This window comes from Glandiceps talaboti, chromosome 22 (assembly GCF_964340395.1).
Source record: "Glandiceps talaboti chromosome 22, keGlaTala1.1, whole genome shotgun sequence".
NCBI classification, from domain to species: Eukaryota; Metazoa; Hemichordata; class Enteropneusta; family Spengelidae; genus Glandiceps; species Glandiceps talaboti.
This window is the reverse complement of record NC_135570.1, coordinates 14,425,266-14,447,657: the sequence shown is the minus strand read 5'-3', so window position 1 is coordinate 14,447,657 and position 22,392 is coordinate 14,425,266. Positions and strand designations below refer to the sequence as shown.

At 37.8% G+C, this 22,392-nt stretch overlaps 1 protein-coding gene across 3 annotated transcripts in view; it reads right to left on the bottom strand.

The window, feature by feature from the left end:
• Positions 1-20,078, bottom strand: part of LOC144452011 (uncharacterized) — a 41,833-nt gene extending 21,755 nt beyond the window's left edge. The window contains exon 1 of one of the 3 annotated variants that reach the window (XM_078142996.1): positions 19,967-20,078. The gene's annotated coding sequence lies outside the window, so the exon portion shown is untranslated. Of the gene's footprint in view, positions 1-6,631; positions 6,901-13,586; positions 13,688-19,966 lie in introns of those variants that run through there. The other 2 variants (XM_078142995.1, XM_078142994.1) reach the window with 2 other exon arrangements.
• Between the last annotated feature and the right edge of the window lie 2,314 nt (positions 20,079-22,392).

Below are 22,392 nucleotides of genomic sequence, written 5' to 3'. Positions count from 1 at the left end.
TAAGGGCGGGCGAAAGTAATCTTTTTTATTTTGATGTCGGGAGCTGAACATTTGGTTCGGGCAGGTAATGCGAAACAGAAAAAATAGGGTTACCCTAGCAATAAGTACAGAGTATTGTCGGATTGTTAGTGTCAGTACATCAGAGCTTACACAAACAAATAAACACTAAATATCTCAACGCGAAGGCATGTTCCAACACAACAAAGATACATATATAAGTAGAGACCTTGGCAAGGGTTGTAATTCTGTATTGTTGATCATTCCACTGTGGACTGATTTGCGCATGATCTAACCGAGCTATACATTTGATTGGGAAGGGGGGTGGTGGTGGTGGTGGTGGTGGTGGTGGTGACGATGATGATGGGGGTGGTGGTGGTGGTGGTGGTGACGATGATGGGCGTGGTGTGGTGGTGGTGACGATGGTGATGGCGATGTTACGTTGATGGTGGTGATGGTGGTGTTGATGGTGATGATGGTGATGATGGCGGGGTGGTGGTGGTGGTGGTGGTGGTGGTGGTGGTGACGATGATGATGGGGTGGTGGTGGTGACGATGATGATGGGCGTGGTGTGGTGGTGATGACGATGGTGATGGCGGTGTTACGTTGATGGTGGTTGATGGTGGTGTTGATGGTGGTGGTGGTGGTGGTGGTGGTGGTGGTGGTGGTGGTGGTAGTTCATTCTAGTGTTGGTGCTGGTCGTTGTGGTGGTGGTGGTGGTGGTGGTGGTGGTGGTGATGTTGTGGTAGTTTTTTTTAATGGCTATATTGTGGGGTTGTCCCGGTGATTTCTTTAATTAACGAACTTTAGCAATCTGTGTCACAGTGGCGTGTAATATTTCATAGATTGTTGTTTTCTTATTGCTTAGAATGCCGTTTTTTTAGGAAAATATCATGTGAATCTTGCTGCTACAAATGTATCAATCTCTATACTACTAAGAAATATTAGTATCTTCCCCTTACATGTAGGAATATATAATCAAAAGGTTGTTATATTTAGTGTGTAGACCTGGAAAACAACAATCTATGAAATATTACACGCCCCTGTGATCTGTGTTACATATATCATATTATTGTGGTAAAACTCCGTGTCATAAAACATAACATGGTATAATTAATATAAGGAAGTAACTCATATATAAGTTTTTACACATTACAGAATTACTCTTTACCGACACCCATTTTAAACCGAGGTATGCGTGTGTGGTCTTACTAGTACTAAAGTCCCATATTCTATTCCATCATATAACATTGTTTTGTGACGTCACAAGGAGGGAGTGTTCAACTTTATAATGGATCACATGGCTTGGGTAGGGGTCAAGAAACTGTCAGAGTTTATCGGATGGGGTCACTGAACTAGGTCACTTGGTGGAAGTTATTCGCACTGAAATATGTTCTCGACATGTTTGGGGCCATATCATGGCTTGTGGGACAAAATACGACTAAGCTTAGAGGCTATGAATATGTACACAATACTTTCTTTGCCATGAAAACTGAAATTTACTTACTTCCACTAAAATTCATAAAAAGTTGATATATTTCTTTCTCAAAAAATACTCATGTATTGATTGGATGTTCAGCGTTATGTCTTCCTCGAGTCACAGTACGAAAAACACTAAGTTACAAATGCTTTATATGTACGTGCACTTACTTAACATGCTAGTGCATTGAGTAGCCTTGTTTTCAGACAACGTACCAATGCGCAATGGCGAGAACAATTCTTCACAAGTCGTACGCGGAGTGAGGGGTGGGGCGGTTTCAATTTTGGGTTTGCTACATAATATTCTTGCAAGAATTTATAACGGTGGTGGTGGGGGACAGCTTCAGTGAGAGCCATTTTTTAACTCTATTAAAACGCGGCGGTAGTACAAGCTGTTGCTCTTTTTGTTTTACATCACCACCACCACCACCACCTCCACCACCACCACCACCACCACCACCACCACCACCACCACCACCACTGTTAGTCTAGTTCCTGACAGGGACCATACTACATACCACAATTACCATAGTGACGAAGTACATTATAATACGTAATGCGGTCCCTGTCAGGAACTAAACTACCACTCTGTTAATGGAGGAACTTGCAATAAATGTATCGCAGCAGTTGTGGTATGTTGATATTAGAAGTCGAATTCTTGACTAGACTTCAATGAATTCTTCTCGGAAACCATTAAATTTAAAGACTTATTTAATATTTAAATTCTGTTCAAGTGGTTTCTTAATGTCCTTCATCGAAGCAATGGAATGCAATTCAAACGGCGTAAAGAATATAGGCCCGGTTGTGTGATATCGGGCTCCTCCGATATCAAATCAATAAATCTGTCGTGGTCGAGCACTGTATGAAAAAGTGTACGCCATTATATATTATGGTGGTCATAATTTGTGTCACTTCCTACAACATTTTATGCATCTTTCAACGACACGTTAATAGTGCAAATGGATATTAGAAATTAATAAACACGAATACAGCTTCAACCATAGACGTCTCTCTCTCTCTCTCTCTCTCTCTCTCTCTCTCTCTCTCTCTCTCTCTCTCTCTCTCTCTCTCTCTCTCTCTCTCTCTCTCTCTCTCTCTCTCTCTCTCTCTCTCTCTCTCTCTCCCTCTCTCTCTCTAATGTCTATACTTCGCGATCAACCGACCAACCAGTCATTCAAGAAGTGAGTTCGGAATTATCTAGTCCTAATGTGGCTGGTCGCCATCCGTGGGCGGTACTAGATTTGAAATCACTTTGAGGATGAATACCCGTCAAGAGTTCAGTTAGGTGACAAAGAGAAAGGTGGTACTAATATCTGTTGCTTCAATCATGTTGTCATCGTCGTAAACCACAGCCGCTTTTACGGCACCGTCCCATACTCCCACACACTCTCTTTATTTGGCAGTGTCGCTGAAGAAATTAACAGCTCTGGTTTGCGAGAATGTGATTCTGTATACTTTGTACTTTGGACATGTAACAACGAGGTCATTGTATCTACAATGTACATGTCCGACACCTCATATATATTTTGAACATTTATCAGCGATTTTGTTATGAGTTCATCTTTAAAAAAAAGTCAAATATTTATACTCGGCAAAGGGATGTTGAAATTCAAGCTACCTTCTTCCGCCCATAACGATAACGAAATATATACGTGCCTACGATCTCTAAGCGATAGATGGACCGTGGATATCATCACACAGAAACTACACGTTTACAGATTTAGGTCTAAGCGAACGTTCGCCAAAACATATGTGCGATTATGAGGGCGCTGTTTTAGTGTAGCTCATCACAAGTGAGATGTACTTGTCTGTGGTTACCCAGTCTCGCCACTGGGGGCTCTGTCTACTCTGGGTGGTCGCGTAGGAGAGAGCCCCCAGCGGTGAGAATCTGGGTAACCGAGACTAGTGGACAGACTGCTACACTGAAAGATTTGCCGTTGTTGGCGCTCTTGATGACCACTAGCTAAACACATTTGTACATTATTACGGCACAAGTCAATAGTGTATACATAACGGCGAATCGCTCAGTCATAAGGTTCAGTCTACGAACTGTGTCGGGAAACCTGTTTTGGGGTTTTTTTTTCGTTTACAATTTGACACATGCGACGCAAATTATTAGATTAAATTATAATATACCTAGTGATAATGCTGTGCCATGATTCGCTAGAATCAGTCACGTGATAGGAAAATAGAATGACTATTTCCCTTTTACATGGTCACGTGACCACCGCGCGTTCACAGCAGGTCAAAATGGCAGCTTCTGACGATGTCGTCTGCCACCGCGAGTTCACAGCATGAGGTATATTATAAAACACATATTGCCTGGCCTATATTCGGGCTATAGCACCCGTTCATTACCCCCTCGTGACTGTGAGTTACCAAAATCACATGCTATTTCCATCGGCCTTTGGCCTCGGGAAATAGCATGTGATTCTGGTAACTCACAGTCCCTCGGGTGTAATAAACGGGTGCTATAGCCCTCATGGCCAGGCAATATGTGTTCAATATATACTATATTGTTGTCACCTGTATTTCTTTTCATGTCATACTATTACTAAATACCTTTCTAGCCAATATTTATAATATCAAACATGCCAGTTGCACCGCTCTCAAGCAAAATATAGTAGCCCTCTATCATCATCATATTCTTATCTTCTGATCAAAGCTTGGTGAGGTACATGATGACCGAAAAAATATTAATTTCGAACAATTTTTATCTGGATTGGATACCACGATTTATTAAGACAATAAAAACTGCTGGGATTCTAATATTTGTATGACGCCAGTGAGTATCTTTTGTGGGCCCTCAGAAAGTGTTTATTCAAGAGCTTCTTGTCTTTCTTCTTCTGTCTGTGTCTGTCTGTCTGTCTGTCTGTCTGTCTGTCTGTCTGTCTGTCTGTCTGTCTGTGTTTTTTATTTCCCTTTTTTAGCATATGATTTTTTGTTATAACGTTGGCTCTTAAACTTGTAACTGGGACGTGTTTATGTTTTTTTTTGTTACGTACTAACTTATTCGTAATATCAGTCTGTGATACTTTCGCACCAAAGTACACGGTTTACACAAAACACGGAGAGGTTTCGTCTCAGAACTAAACAGTACAACTTTATTACAGTCCGCCATAGTTCGGACTTCTAATATATCAATACGCCAGTGATAATGCTACTAATAACTCAGTACTGGTATACATATCATTGGGTTAATAATAAAGTAGTTCCAAAAATCATCATACAGTCATACACCGTGAACATCATAGCAGTGTGGATAAACCATATTTGTGTAGTTGTGTACAATTTTCAGAATATATTGTGGTTGACTGATCGAAAAAATGGTACTTCAGAATACACTGGTCCAGTACAGTTTTAACATGGCGACGGATTCAAAACCAAACTTTCACTCAAAATTTTAACTTGCCACTAACACTACCTACAGATAATAATGACCACTAATTAACAGATACAATGCCAATTTTTAGTGAAAAACATCTTTGGGTGCTTGATAAAAAATATCCTAGTTGCATCTAGTACAAGTTCAAAATATTATGTTGTGTCTGAAATTTGTTAAGTTCGAGTAAGCGAGGAAAAGTTGAAGTAGTAAAAAGTATTGTTTAGTTAAAAACCTGGTTGTCTGAACTGCAGCCACACAGTTTTACCGGATTTTAGTTCTGAGGACGCATTTCATTTGATTTAGTACCACGTGCCAGAGTAGTCTCGTCTATAATGCATCCCACGGCCGCGAAAGTCAGTTCTTACGAGACATAACATGTTTTTTCCGTTGATGCAACCAAACGGTGGGTCGTAGATTGTGCCGTAAAGAGGTGTGACGTTTTTACGACAATTGATACGTTTGCATATACAACTGTATCATGCTTTACTGTTATTGCTACCTTCGATTTTTTGTCGTTTCGAAACTTCCGATAAAGAGCTCTTCTGTCGTTCGGTGGATTGAACCAAAGCGATGTACTGGGTATTAAGAAATGTTACTCACATGACCCCAGATTTCGACCGAGCAATAATTCCTTTCCCTCACAAACTAGCAATCTATCCTGTACTTCGTTTGGATAACACTCTCTGAATTCGAGTACAACCTTTAATTATTAACTTTGACCTTTCTTGAGTTTAATAAGATTGAATCTTAATCAACCAGAACGTAAACAATATACATTGTTGTTGTTGTTGTTGTTGTTGTTGTTGTTGTTGTTGTTGTTGTTTGTGTTTCCTCTCCTTTTCTTTTTTAGTTTCTTAGTTTTTCTGCGATTGAAATCAAAGATTTCCTTGTGCATGTGGAATTCAAAGCATGTTTTATTAAAATGGACCAATTTGAAAAATAATCCTGTCACACGAAATCGACTGTTTTGGTAAAAAAGTGCAAGTATTCGTAGTCGTCGAACTATGGTGCTGTTGTCAGCCCCTCCCCTGTGAACTATCACGCGCCCTCAGACGTCAACAGACAGACAACAATGAATTCGTATTTTGGTTTGTGGTATAAATAAAACGGAAAGCGTGGCGACCTTTTGTAACATCGAAAAGGGCAAGCCTACTTTACATAATATATTACACGACCTTCACCTGAACCAAGAATAGACCGAAATGCATTCTGGGAAATGATTTTAATCACGTATTTTTCAGAGCCCAAAAATTGGATTCTACTGTTTAATAACTGTCAAATAATCATATATTTAATATTATCATACAAAAGTATTACTCAAAATATGTCCAAATTGTATTTCAATGATTCAAATTATTTTGCAGTGTTTTGTTGGCTATATTCTGTCGTCACGTTCACTTTTGAGATTTTGACGTTTAACCTTCACCGTCTGCACTGTACTTCTGTAGAACAAAGGTAATAAATTTTACCCAAACTTCGCGATCGGCAAGTAAACTTGTGAACATCGTCTGCTCGTACGGATAACCCCAACTACAAAACCATCGGGGTATTTTCCCGCTGACGTAATCTGTCATTAAGGGACACCGAATGAACGAGATATTTATCAGACCGAAAGTACCCTGCATCGGAACAATGATTTTGCGTGACATATACTCATAGCTCACCGCTGTTCAAGCATGTCGCATTTTACAGTCTTAACAGATGTTAAATTTTATAAAACCAATTATTTCGCCTCTCTCTCATTTTTTTAAATAGAAAGTTCTGTCCTACCTTCTCATTGTCCATGGCTAATTGCAATAGACTTGTTCATATTTTCAGTGAAGTCGACCTTGGTGGCAACAACTGCATTTTTTCGCCCCTTTGTCTGCATTCCAGTTACACATTTATCCGGTTTTCGGAGCTCCAGCCGTTTAGTTGTAGTCAAAACCGACGGCTGGAGCTCCGTCACCAACGATGTTTCTTTAAATCACTCCTTTCACGGCGACGACGTTTAGCTCTCACAAAACAGACAGAGTAACCCGATCAGTATATCCCAGGGTCGAACATATAAGAGACCGGTTCGTGACGTCACAAGGACACCCTAACAGGGGTCACACGGGGAGAAATTCAAACCATGTTGCGCATGCGTGAATCTAAATTAATTTCCATGAACCTAACACCGCTGCTTTCCTAGTAAACTTTATCTTTCTGAGTAGATCTAATTTCTCTCTAATTTATTAATAAAATGGCACTAATTCTCAATGTAGGTCACTTTCTTGCAATAATTAAATATACTTTCCCAGGAATTTGGGTTTCGACACAGGAATTCGAGTAAAAAGCTAACCTGGACAGCTACAACTAAAATAATATATTTATACATATACGATGCTCAGTGCAGTGTGGCTCCGAATTGCATATTGATAGACAGAAAACGTGAACGCGTACGTGTACGTGTACGTGTAGCAATACCATATATATTTTGAAGTGCCCCATCCAACACTAAACGTGTGCCCATAAGCATCGTTCAAACGCACCTCGATGTTTACACGGACCCATTTTATATAAACTCTCGATTTCGGATAAATTGCTATTGCTGGATTCCCGAACATTATCGTGGCGATTTGCTTGCTCCCCAATTTAACTGCACAGCTGCACGATTATTGTTTACAATAGCGAAATATGAGTTATTAAACGTATCCACTGACAAGTACTTGTACGACTTGTATGCGAGGCATGACACCGCTCTGATCATGCACTGGAATTAACCTTCCAAGCAAAGTATAACCGAGGTTCTACTAACTAGCTGGTTGAGTTTCGATGTTTTGCCCTAGACATGACTCATCAATGAATCGACACCGAAGTACTCAGACTTGCTGTTATTTTCAATATAATTGAAATCACACTTTTATTTTTTTTTAATCATCCAACAAAAGGATGAGACTGAGTCATATGCATAAAGTAGTTCAAAAAAGTGGAGATTACAAATAACAAATAAACACACAATAACCACTATCCTTGGTCTACGGATGTCTGTGCTTTGGTTTCTAAATATCAACAAATATGATGACTTCGGTTTGACATTTAATAAAAAAAAGTTACAGCTGAACGAAGAGTGCCTATTTTTAGCTGGTCTGATATTGTATACAGTAGGCATGCAGTAAATATGATTTGGTTTTGATGAAAAGTTGCTTAACAGTGTTGATGTTGTTGTTGTTGTCGCCGTTGTCGTCGTCGTCGTCGTCGTCGTCGTCGTCGTCGTTGTTGTTGTCGTCGTCGTCGTCGTCGTCGTCGTCGCCGTTGTTGTTGTTGTTGTTGTCGTCGTCGTCGTTGTTGTTGTTGTTGTTGTTGTTGTTGTTGTTGTTGTTGTTGAACCTGCTTTTTGTCATAATCATCTAAAATTATTTTTTGTGATACGAAAGGAGACGTTCGCATTAAACTGAACAAATCAACATAATTGTAAGAAAGTTCAGATACCTTCTAACCTTGTATTAACATTCTCGCAAGCTAGTTATTTTCTACCACTACATTTTGAAATCCTGTGGGAGGCTCGTTAAGAAAGTTGCCGTAAAACAGGCCGTGTTTGCGACGATGTGTATTAAAGTTGTTGTCAAGTACACTTGAATAGAAAATTGTCCTCGTATTTTCATGGAGAAGTTTCTTCAAAACTCGTGTGAACCTCGGATTCACAATATTAACTAGTACTAATAAGTTATCATTTTACATAAATTATTATGTTACAATCAGTAAATCACTTTGTGTTATAATTTCTGTACTTTATGAGTGTAAATTACACCCAAGGTATAGTTCACTATATGTCCGACAGTCCGATTGCGAATGAAATTCCAAGATGGCGGACTCGCTGACGATGCAAAAAAAATGGCTGAATCATTGGAAATTCCGGGAATGAGATTTTCCAGTTTAATTTGAAGTACGCAATGTTATGTGCTCTGTCGAAGCTATATTAAGGTCTGGTTTGATCTGGTTTGATCTGTTTTGGTCGGTTTACCCTGACAGATATCTATCGGTGTATTTTTCTTCAAGATTTATCCGAGACTAGAAATTTCCAAAATAAGGCCTAGTCTACTGGTAGTTTTTTTTGTTTTGTTTTTTGGGTGGTTTTTTTTTGGTTTTTTTTTGGGGGGTAGTTGTTGTTTTTTTGTGGTTTTTTTTGGAAATTAAGACTGCAAACTTTACCAGAAATATATACCCTAGGGCATGTAGTCAGTATCATAAAACCATGGCAACCTAACCACGATAATTTTAGATGCTGCAAACTTAACTTGATGTGTACCAATTTGAAATCATGAGATCTGAGTATTTTCGTAGTCTATTAAATCACATTTTTTTATTTTCAAACTTATATTTAAGATACTTTGGTCGGTTGCTAACTGTGAATTTCGTCCATATTAGTTAGCTATTTTGACTTTGTATGCATGATGGTGTAATTTGTTTTTCATTCTGACTTATTATTTCAAAACTAAATTTTAATTTTAACATGGGGTCAACAATTACGACATTTAAGCATCATCTAGTACTGGGAACTTGTATAGTTTTAATTCCATCGCTTATCTGTGCAATCTTATGATTACAATAAGTTCAGAATGACCATTTTCGGCCAACAGATACTGTTTTTTTTTTTCAAATATAAGGCGCTACTGTTCAATTTGTTTTGTCACACAGACGTTCAAAAAACGAAGAAGCATTTATTGTTGACTATTTTTTGCATACTTTTCTCGCTTTGTCATAATTTTTATTTTCAATTTCAGAATTTTTTGCATGGATATTAAAAATAAAATTATATTTCTAAGATTAAAACAGAGACATGTCAGAACATGAACTTCTGTCTATGCCTATGTGAATTCTAATAGTTTGCCGCCCTTATTGTTGCATTTAGATTTGTTCATTGAGTAATAAAATAATAAATTCTGAATAACAGGTTCTGGTCTAGTAACAGTCAGTGATATAAATTACAGTTCATTTCAGTAAATTAACACTGAACCCATGAGGGATGGCCCTCACTGGACTTCTTGGGAGACAAGTGTTTATATGATTGCTTAAAGAGCTATCCAGTATAAATAAAGATTATTATTATTAAATTATTATCTCAGTATTTCTAAAACTGTTAAACTATTTTCTTCTTAAAGCGTCCAAATTATACAATATTACATGGTGGTATTATTCATACTCTGCAGTAAAGTGTTATCCCAGGGTAAACAGGGTACTTAGTCGAATACACATCAAGTAGTTTATACAATTTTGTAAAGTTCTTTATCCGCCATTTGACAGAAGTCAGTTTGCAAATATTTGATTATTTTTAAAGCTGTTTCTACTGGATTCTACAGACTTTCAAGTTTCACATTTTGACAAATAAAATCGCATTATTCTACCGCTGTGAATTTTATCATTTTTACATTTATATTTTGGACACACCACTTTACTTGTGTTTCCCCGTCAAAGCCTATTTCACTGCCAACTCTGAAGGTTGAGGTAGTTGTTTTAGCCCACATTGACAAGAAAAGATATTGCTCTCCTGATTCCATTTGGTAACAGTGAAAGAATACCGAGTTAAATTCTAGTTTAAGACAATGTCCCGCCTTCCTGGCGACAACAATTTTGTATGCTTGATAAGTCTAAGTTGAAAAAAAATATCATTTGAAATTAAACTGCATTCGAACATATCCCGATGTCCCAGTCTCTACTCTGTCTTCAGGTCCCAAATAGATTTTGACCATTTGAGTAAAACAAAAGACACGTAGTGATTTGTGGTGACGTATCACCTTCAGCGTCCTTCAGTGTCGACAAATGTCGACAAATTAATAGGCCCTGAGCACCGCAAAAACGGGACAAAAGGGGTTTTGATTAACATATCGTGTGGGTACAACGATAAAAAAAAATAACCCACACGACCAATCCTACAACTCGATATTGATGCCACTCTTCTGGTGTTTTGACTTGGTTTCTCACAGAAACTAAGTGTATCAGCTAAAGACAACAATATCAGACATAGAACCGACAGTTTTCCAATAATTCTGACAATATCTCGATTAAAATTCTATCACAAATGGGTACTTTTTTTCAAAATGGCGGATGGGCTCGTACAAGGTTGATCTTGTGCAGTTTTTGGCTGACATTTTATTACAATATGGCGAATAAAAAACTGACTTCTTGCAATATCACCTTTCAACATTTTGGTTGGGGTCGTTATTGTTAGTTACTGGAATAACCGGGCTACGAATAGGTTGGTCTACCATGACAGAACTGTACATGGTTGGGGTGGATTTACAGCCATATCATCGTATCTTGTCGTCGTCAAAAACGACGGCCATTTTAGGAGACCAGCTGCTCGATTCCTCTACATATTACCACTGAAGCATAGAACTATATCTGTTTTTCACTTTGTATAACAATTCACAATATATGTAATCAAATTCCTCAGTCTTCTTCAAAAAACCACGAAGAATCTATAAATCAGAATCTCAATATGTGTCTAAGAATGTTGCCCCTGTAACATGCGTGATTCAGAAAACCAATTCCGACACGATGGCCAAAAACTGTGTAATGTTTTTTCTTAATTATCACCTTTATTATGTTATAATAAAGTTATGGTGTAATACGTATGTATTATTACAAGCTAGGGCTGGGCGAAATTCCAGGGTGAGCTTAGGATTTTCGGGGAAATCGTATGGGTACCGGGAAGTAGAGCGGTAGTGCCTGGCTACACATGCTGGAAATGTGTTGATCTCAAACCACAAGACACTGTCTTTATCGATGAACAAAACCTGTCCGTCGGTAATACAGAGGACAACATCAAATACCATCAGAGAAGCAAATTAAATACAGAAAAAAAACACTGTGAAAGAGTCAGACACCGATATTTATGAATGTTTTCAGGATAATAGTTAGACGGGACCAAACGGATGTAGAAGGTCGTCTTTGATCGACGTGGAAGAACGCGATGCAGTGTTATCAGTTCGTGCAGTAGGTAGGGGCAGCTAAGACTAGAACGCAAACAACTCGCCATGTCCGTTCTAACAGTCAGGCCAACAGGAAACACAGTTTCCCCTCTTTCCGTATAGTCTGAAAATACAACGGCGGATATAATGCAACAACTTAAAATTAAATTCCCTTTTGAAACATATCGAACAACTTCAAAATTGAATCCACATAAAAGTATTAATATTTATAAAAATCAATCGCCATTAACAATCAACACGTCATCTCTAAATAAAACACTACACGGCAAAGTTCTAAATAAATGTATTATTAAAATAAATTATAATATGTAATTAAAATATGATAAGTAGGTAACTATGGGAACAAGAGCCAAATTCTGCCTCTGACGTAACCATGCACGAGATGTTGATAGTTTTCTGGTTTCGATGCGTTCCATCCTCCACCCCATCCAAAAAGGAACAGTCGCCGTGGCTGGTGTGGTGACACGGGCAGATTTGTTAAAACAATTGCTGGAGCGAATAATATTACAATGTCAAAATGAAACATGGAAAATATTAGACACACACGCGATGAATAAAACAAAAGACAAACTAAACACTTTCTTCATAGTCGTGTCCCGATAGTACACCGTGTTACGCGATGAAAGTTTTGGCTTCACCGCAACGACAACGTGGTCGCGGAGAGTGGCCGTCACGTTATGTTTGTGGTCGAAGTCTGGGTCTATGCGTACCGGGCACAAACTAATTACGCAGAACGCCGTCGACTTTTTTAATGCCACCAACTTGAAAACCCAGCTTTACGGGGGTCGTATAGGCGAGCGAAAACCAGAGTGTCAAAAGTCAGGGTATGTAGTAAAAAGTTCCTCTAGAGTTACTACCAATAAAATGCCCCGACCTCACAAGTTCCACATCTAAATAACATATTTACGTGCAAACGCAGAAACAGTCAATATACATTAAATATGCACACACAATTTCATAATAATATCTGTATTCTAGTGAAATTGAACAGTTCTGTATTCCCTGTACACTTGTTCGCCGAAAGCCACGCCATCTTGTACTTACCAACTGTTTCCATGGTAACGTCAGTTCGCAGAATTTACAATATTTTGTATCCTGCGTTGTTAACTTCAATACACAAGTAAAACTTATGGTGTTGAAAGATAAGTAAACTGTAAAGGCAGGCTTTTAAAAAAAACGTCCACTCTCACTAAATACGCATCTATAAAAATAACGGTGTAAGTTCCCCAACTGTACGGTACACCCCCTAATAACAGATTCAGTCTCATTGCCGCACTGCGTCTACTGACGTTGCAAATGTATGGGTATATACATGCACTGTCGGTGATGCCCCGTTCAAGAATAATAAACCTGTGTTTACAGGATTGGACGCTTATAACTCGAAAGAAATTCCAGTAATTATTGCGATACGACAGATATTCGAACTCCTCTTTCTGTTATAATATCGGATGGCTTTCCACATGAACGTAATTCGTTTGCTCAATACGCATACCGAGCGCTGCATTTGTTGTGTGTGCTCACCACCGGTACTGATTGTCACGTTGGAAAATTAGCGCAGCTTGTTGAAAAGATAGCAACACATTCGTAGAAATGGCTTTCAACACGCACAAAGGTATACACAAACACATCAGACAGAGCAATACGCACTCACTAAGTTCTTACACGTAACATAGTACACACAGCATATGTGTGTGTACTTTTAAGCTCACTCGCGCAAACGCAATGAGTTGAGTTTTAAATTTGTCAAAATATATTACTATGTTCACTCTTACCTGTGCAATGTTGCAGAGCGAACGGGAAAAACACGGGAAATTCACGATCGCTGCTAGCTGCCTCGACTACTGGTAGTATGTGTGTATAGCTGTCTGCAAAGCCTGTTCAATTCTTTTTCTACAAATCCAATTCACAGAATTTGAAACGTTCGGTTCGGGGAATCACGACGACCTCGTTTTGGTCAGCCAATCATATAGCTCTATTATTGTACTATTTATATCGCGGACCCAGATTGGCTGATAGTGATTTCAACGTGATAGTGCCGCCATTATTTTACCCAATCAAATTTGAGGCCCTTTTCCAATTAATATTCATGCAATGAGATTTAAATGAATATGACATTACGCGATGGGGAATCCCGGGGTTGGTGTTTATAGCTATGATGACATACCGAACCACATGCTATTGAACATATATATGTTGAACCTGTACAGTGAATCATACGGTCATGAGTTTTTCATTTTTTATCGTATTTTTATAAAATAAAGACGCGTGCAACGCACTACACCATGATTTCTAATAATTTGACTGTATATTAACTTACAAGTTTATTTTTAACATTAGCCTGGAACTCATAAATGACAAATGTTACTTTAAATTTTAATGATGAGGGGAAATACCGTTTTGCTTAATATGTATGTATTATGTATGTATGTATGTATGTATGTATGTATGTATGTATGTATGTATGTATGTATGTATGTATGTATGTATGTATGTATGTATGTATGTATGTGTGTGTGTGTGTGTGTGTGCGTGCGTGCGTGCGTGCGTGCGTGCGCTCGTGCATGGAGAGGGGGATAATCTATAATCAGAGGTCCCGCTAAATTTCTGCCTCGCGTACGCTAAAGCTCCCCGTTTATTGGACCCACCTTCAACTTCAAAAAGTAATTCTGTCATTTGAGCATAATACCTGGAGGACATACGTTAAAAGGGCATATCAGACTACCGCGAACCGGATTGGTAATCCCTGTACGTGGGCCACTCTCCACAGTCACAACACCGATGACAGTCTAAGATGTGACTTAGGCGTGTGCCAACTCTCGGGCCCGGGCCCACTCGTGTCTGACACCCACTCCATATCATCTCCGGTTCCCAGGGCCTGGTTGCCAAAACAGCCTTGAAGTACAACTTAAAGATTCCAAGGAACAGACACATTGATGACAAACGTTTTGGCGTAAACAATGTATTTTCAGACAACAATAACAACAACAATGGTGGGTCACAATCTTTGAACTCAATTGTTACCTAACAGAATACACTCTTGCGTCTGCCGTAAACTACCCCATAACAAACCACAGACGGTATGTGGACAAACGAACCGCTGATATGACAAGCCACAGACAAAGATTTCTACCTTGTCTGTGGACCAGCGGGTTGACGTGATTTATTATTCCGTGCATCCCTTACGTGTACGCATTTTGTATCTAGTGTGAACGTTCTCTGGTCTGAAACTCAAAATAAATTCGACGACGGAGATGACATGACTGCACAGAGTGCATCTCCCAAATATTTACAGGGACCGTTCACCCCAGCCGTTCACTAGGTGTGAATAATTATTAAAAAGTACTGCAATCCTAAATTGATTTAACAATGCACAATAGAGTTCTTGAAATTCGTCTTTGCCGATAAAAGCGCATTCCTGTAACTCGAATAGGGTGAAATAAACAAAAGCGCAATTCCATGTACACAGCGAATTCTCAGAAGCAATCGACCGACATTCTGGCAGCTAGCCGGGTCAGGTGTGCGTGCGCAAGTGTATATATGCAAATTTATAATCGTCTCCAAGAATCGATCGAACTGTCCGTTCAGATGAATAGTTTTGAAATTTAAGTGCAAAGCAAAGTAAAAGGGATTTATATGCATGCATGTTACTAGTATCAGTTCTCCTCGCGTCAAAAAACAACGCTGTTGTGCCTTCGTGTGGACTGATGAAGAGCGCATGTCTCGTCACAATAATAACACGGTAAGTTTAATGGTACGTCATATGAATAAATTTGAATCTATAATTAGCGAAATGCGTAGACGTGCAAACTGGGAGGGTCGATGAATTTGTCATACGCACGATCTTGAAATATTGAGCCATAACCCCGTGAAAGTTTCAGATATAAAAAGTCAGATGGAAACTATTATGGTCATGATATGATGACATCATATTTATTCATATCATATTTTATGTATCATATTTCTTTATTATTATCATATGCAACACCCCATCGTTTTACGTCCGGAAACAACACAGACCATGACAACGTGTAAATGTATCGGAGCTGTGTTTTGAAAATTTGTGCTTTAAAAGTGAACCGAACAGCGTTAATACAATGTCGTTCATAGTACTTGTTCAAACTAGAAAACCCGGTGCAATGTTTTGAACGCGTTATTACAACACGGCAAGCGTCCCCGTCCGCGATACATCATGTATACCGCAGTATTTCACCTCCGTGTCTGTTAACCGTCGATACCCTCGAACAAAACAAGCAAACATCAAGTTACTCAGATATGTGCGGCTTTGTTGTCTAAACTTCGCGGATTCGTGAAGATAGACGGTCTCTATACGTGACGGTCGCATCTATAATATTTCTTCACTTCTAGAAGTTCACTCTTTAAAATTACGCATATTTATCGATAAAGATACGAGATAAAAATCAAAAAAAAAAAAAAACTGACCAACAGTTGGTTTTTATTGACGTGAATGTACCTATATTTGATTTTCGTTTAAACAAAATTTTCGATTCTAGAAATTATTGTGTTTCTTTAATTACCGTGTTTCTTTAATATAATATTCTTGAGAAGTGCCCTTGGTTCTTGTTTTCTGTAATCTTTAATCAATTCCACGGTAATTTCATTCTTTGGACCCCGGACTGTATTCTCAACCCTGGTATCGAACTGAGTCAACAATGAAAGATTTCTGCGTAGTCGATGATGACACTTCCGCGAAGTACGGTGTCACGTGACTTCTCTAGCATATCTAATTTGAATACGCCGTGCCCTTTTCTTGAAATACGAGTGTTTACGAGTTGTGCGAATGTTTTGCAGCTATCCTGGTAATTACAGATAAAGACAGTTACGATGACAGAATTCAGTTGAATTTCGGTAATGAAATTTAGTACGAAAACTATTTCGGAACGATATATACATCAAGTTGTTTTGTGTTTTCGCAGTTTCAGGTTAAAAGGTCGCGAACCTCTGATCACGCATAGAACTGGGTAGCACGATTTTTTTTAAATTACGAATAGTCTGAATTGAACAATTTTGCAATAATTTTGCTTTTACACATTGAACAATGCGGCAATGGCTACGATACACAGAGCACACATACATACATATATACATACATACATACATACATACATACATACATACATACATACACACACATATACACATATATACATACATACATACATACATACATACATACATACATACACACACACACACACACACACACACACACACACACACACACACACACACACACACACACAGAATAGGTTTAAAACGTAATCCAACATTAACTGCCAGTCAACTCTTACTGTACGACATTTCATTATATTGCACAACAGTAGTTATATAACAATACACGATATATTCAAAAAGTACCATGGCTGTACGTATGGCACTAACAAAAGCATAAAACTGCCTACAGGTACTTATACCGTATGATGTTTAAGTGTGTTGCCTTCCATAACAATTTCTATAGTGCCTGGCATTGATAGATTGCACACACATTTGTGTAATGCGACAAATGCACTCATAAAACTGTTATGATGATGTAAGTCTATTGTATCGTCGGACTGGACAGAACGTTAAGATAGTTTTGATTACTTACACTATGTAAGCTGCTAACATTAAAATTACTTACACTATGTAAGCTGCTAACATTAAATTACATGGTGTGTTATTTCCTTATCGTTGAAAATATAGTGTGAGTAAACCCCCTCCCCACCCCCACCCTCAATACACACGTCTTTGTACACACTAAGAGGACGGGGAAGAATGGATTTAAATCGTAATCAAAACATTAATGGTAATATTGCCAGTAAACCCTCGCTGATAGTCGTTTCATTATATTACATCAGCAGTACTTAGCTTATTTGGGAACTTGCAAATCGGCCATGTTGAATGTTGCATCATGGGAAATGAGATAATAAATACTAAAATAAATTAATATTGTAAACAATACTGTTACATTGTTTGCAACCACGAATGGTCAATTCATAGTTTACCCTGACTATTGTCGGAGGTTTTTTTATCGGTAGCTCCAGATTAGGTATTACGATAACCACAGATAATCCCATAGTCCTTTGCGTCTGAGCATGCTCATTCTGGATTGCAAGTTCCCTATTGCCCTCATCGTCACATGTTAAACGTGTTATTAAACTGTACCTAATATACATGATTTTTTTTAACTTGGCAAACAGTCTCCAACTAACCACTATACAATACATATATCATGATATAGCACAGCTATAGTTACCTCATCTGTACGTAGTTATATCCGAACGTGTTAGTTGGTTACTGAGTTCTAAATACGGTATTTACCTTTTCAAATTGGGACTACTAATTGGTGACCCCCCCCCCCACCCCACCCTATGGCTGATCTTTCAGTCAACATGGAAGCGTGTTCAATTGCTGCATGCCGTAAAAGTATCAAGCGCTAGAAAATAGTCTGTATACTGTACGAAAAGATTTATTGATCATAAACCCTTTCTTGGTTTAAATCTGAGGGGATTTAAATTTCGTTTAAGCGTAAAACTGTCTATCCAGGAGTTTTAGAATTGATAAACTGTGAAAATAAACTGCATACTGCAAACACAATATTCTAAAAGCTAGTTTAGCTGTGATTATGAGCTTCTTTACCAGTGACGAATCATCATTCTTCATGGAAGGTATAATGTAAAATATATCACCGGAAGCGCCCTTATCACCCCCACCCCACCCTACCCCCATCCCATGACAGATCTTTCAGTCTACACGGAAGGGTGTTCAATGTTTTAAATGCTGTTTTACCGGGTAAGACGTTGCCAATTGTTACCTCTTCCCCTCCCTCTCCCCTCCCAATTACATGGAAGTGACGAATCACATGCTCCCAACGATTATGGTTATATTTCGTTTTAAGGGTGTCACATTTGCAGTTGGAAATATCAAGCACCCGAAACCGTACACCAGACAAAAATAATCTCCTTGTAAGGTCTAAAAACTTTTTAGAATAGGTGGGGTAGGTAGATTGTTTTCAGATATTTTTTGTTATATTTTTTTTCATATGTGAGTGTCTAGTTCAGGTAGTTATGTTTTCCGTTGTATTCCATATGGTCTCTGTGTTATTGGTTTCATCTCATCAGATGTACAGCCATTACAAATTGGAAGAACAGTTTTATATTATCTTTTTAAGTTGATATCAGTTTCCGCATCCACTATTTCTTGCAAGACTTCACAATGTTCGCGATTTTATTTTTTTTTTCTCGAATATGTAAAAAAAGTTTAGGGTCGGCAGTGAAAAACTAGGTGGGCCGGGTAACCAGAACCAAACAATTTTTTTAGGCCCAAGTACATTTTAACGAAAGTAATCTGCTCCCAGTACATGTGATGGCAAATTTGAAAGCTGTCCCGAGCAAACATAATAATCTTAGAATTCGTTGTGTTTTTTTAATAAATAAAATCATTAAGAAATGAAATTTCTACAGGTGAGTTTTTATGACAGGTCTAGTATTGGTTCGAAGCTACAGCTCGGAAGATAGCTATCTATAATATAGCAAACATTCCAGCTGGGTGTACATATAAGGCCATATCAAATAAAACAGAACACCAATATGTTGTCTGTTGTGTCATAAAATACTCTGAAATCTGCTAGATGTAATTTCTATTCATATCCGCTTCTTTCGTGACAAAATAGTATTTTGACTGCTCAGTGTGCTGCGCCTGCGTACTTACGTACATTCCACGAATTGACAGATACGGAATTGGTTGGAATTGTTTGTCGAACTGATAATGGTGAATGTTACTATTAATAAAAACGGATAAAGGAACCGATATCGTTTTTAAAAAATTGTATCTATTCATAGTATTTATTTTGGTTAATTTAAAAAAAAATCGATAAATAAACAAGTTTTGCAACCCTGTCAACATTTTGCTGCAACGTAATAATAACAGGCTCGGGAGAACAACTATGCTAATAGTATATTTAGAAACGAGAATTTGATGTCAGCGGGTCATTGCTGTAGCCGTCAAGAATCTCATAAATTCTTGCTGTATTTTTATACTTGTTTCGGTATTCATTTGCAATATTTCATACTAACTGACAAAAAAATTTTGATATAAGAAATTTCAAAATTGAAGAGAATGTTACAGTAAGCAGAAATCCTGTGTATATACTCACCCTACATTGAGAACACCGTGCAACATTGCTATACACTGCGGAGAGCTGTGATACATTGTGGAGCAACCTCGTAAGCGATAACGCCGGCGTCTTCCACAAACGATGTTCATAGAATTTAGAAAGCGACTCTGCGACAGTGCACACAGCGTTTTCTACCTAACTCAATACAAAACAGTTCTTAACTAGGGAGACTTGTTTGAATTTTCATTCCGAGTAGGCATGGACCCTTGTTTTCTAAGAAATCCGATAATCAGAATTGTAGATGCATTATACCTAGATAGCGTGGATAGGAAAAACGTTATATTTTCAGCTCATTTAGTAATCGTGCAGTAGGTATTAAACATGTCTCTAACGGACTCTGGAAAACATAGGACGTTACTCCCGAAAACAACCCGCTGGGGTATTACTGGATTATTCCTAAACTACGCATGTTGACTGGACATACTGGAAAGGGTCTCTACACCAAATATATGTTTCCCTGATAAATTGAGTGATATTTGCTATGATATGCATGAAGTGAAGCGCCATAAGGTAAAGTTGAACGTTTCAGTTTGCACCGTTCTGATACGATACGACTAGTCAGTCCACCATGATGGTTTGTGTTCACAGTGTACATGTTCACACCGTGTAGTACCTACAGGAAATTTGCGAATCGCTACATTCCTATTTGTAAAATTCATCCATATTTCATTTTTATCAAATTTTTCATATCAATACAGCTGCCACACAAATATCAAACTACTTTAACTGACACCCATTGCACTAAAATGAATTTAATTACAATGTTGCCTCGTTTGAATTACAAACAGTCCATAATCGCAAATTTTGAGTGGCGCGTATTGCAGGTACAAGATTTGCCAAATTAAACACTGGGTCTTCAGTTCGGCATTATTAGTTTATTTGATTTTAAATTGAGAATTTGAAACTTGGATTACTTCGGTAGATATTACTAATGTAATGTGATTTCGTTCCTCAAGTTGTATATATTCTAGAATACCATTATTAGTGACTAAAAGCATGAGGAGTGGCTCTCACTGGATTTCTTGGAAGATAAGTTTATATTTTGGAAGAGTAGGAACAACAATTATTATGATATTGTAACATTTGTGGGGTTGTGGGGTAAATTTTATTAAATGCGGATAATTTGGATCTCAGACACATTTTAAGTTAATGTTTCTAATATCATATAAAGTTTTTTAAAAACTTTGGTGAAGTGTTAATATTAAAATAAATACCCCTGAAATCTTCGATTCGTTTTGATTCGTGAGAGAGAACACTTCTAGTTTTTACATATAAAGTTCTAACATTACCCGAATCGTAAGTATGTTCAGTTTTGGGTTAGATTCTGTGTTTAATATACTAGTAATTGCAAAATTCAAATTCAGACGTTACATCAATTGGCGGTAAAAAAAAAAAAAACTAGAAAATTATGGAAGACAGTGAGTGGTATTATTTTCATTATTTTTGCAAAATGTTATTTGTAGAAACAGTTCTACTTTTCAAAAATAATTAGTAATATGGATATTGGAATTATAATGGTTTCGCTTTCAAATACTTATAACAGCTTCATTCAATCTGTCAACTTTGTTTATTTAAATCAAATACATTGTCAGCCACCTCACGTCACTAATACCAAAAAATTCAAGGTAAAATATCGAAATTTTCATCAATTTTGACAAAATAATTCTAATAACAAAATATTACCAATATGACAAATATGATTATATTGCCTAGCTGTATAGTGGTTTCTTGTGTTCAAAGTTATTGAAGTCATTGAATTTTTTTTAAATCATACTTTGGAAAAGTACATACTGACAAGAAGAATAACATGTCGGAGACTGGAAGCTAGGCCATTATGATTCTCCGAAATAGCAGTATTCCCCAAAACATCAAAAATCGTAAATAGGTAAACAAATATCAGATGGGCTCGGTTAGACTCTGAAAGGAGGCAATTTTCAACACACACAAAATTTTAACATCTTATGTTTTGCATTCGTTAAAATACAACGGTTATAGAGATACGAGGACAGGTTAAGTTGTACACCAAAATGATGACTGTGATCCCGCCTCTAGATAGCATCGTCGTAAAAAGCACGCTCCTCTTTACGGCACCGTCCTAGCCTTGTTAATATGTTTTTCATGTTATTTAATTATGTTTTATTTCGTATTACCAAGAAAATGCTCTGACTTTCGAAAATGTAATAACGACAATACTTTTGGTAGGTGTGGTACATTTAGTAACCCTAATATTCTTTGGAAATCATTGCAAACTCCTACAGGGAGCTTGAACATCGGGTCTAGGGGTGTTAGGGAGTACAAATCTGGCAAGACTGAAGGCACAACATTCATACATGCATGTATATGGTATTCGTCCCAGTCTATATGTCAACTCAAGCAAAATGCAGGGAGCTATAGACTCAGTCCGA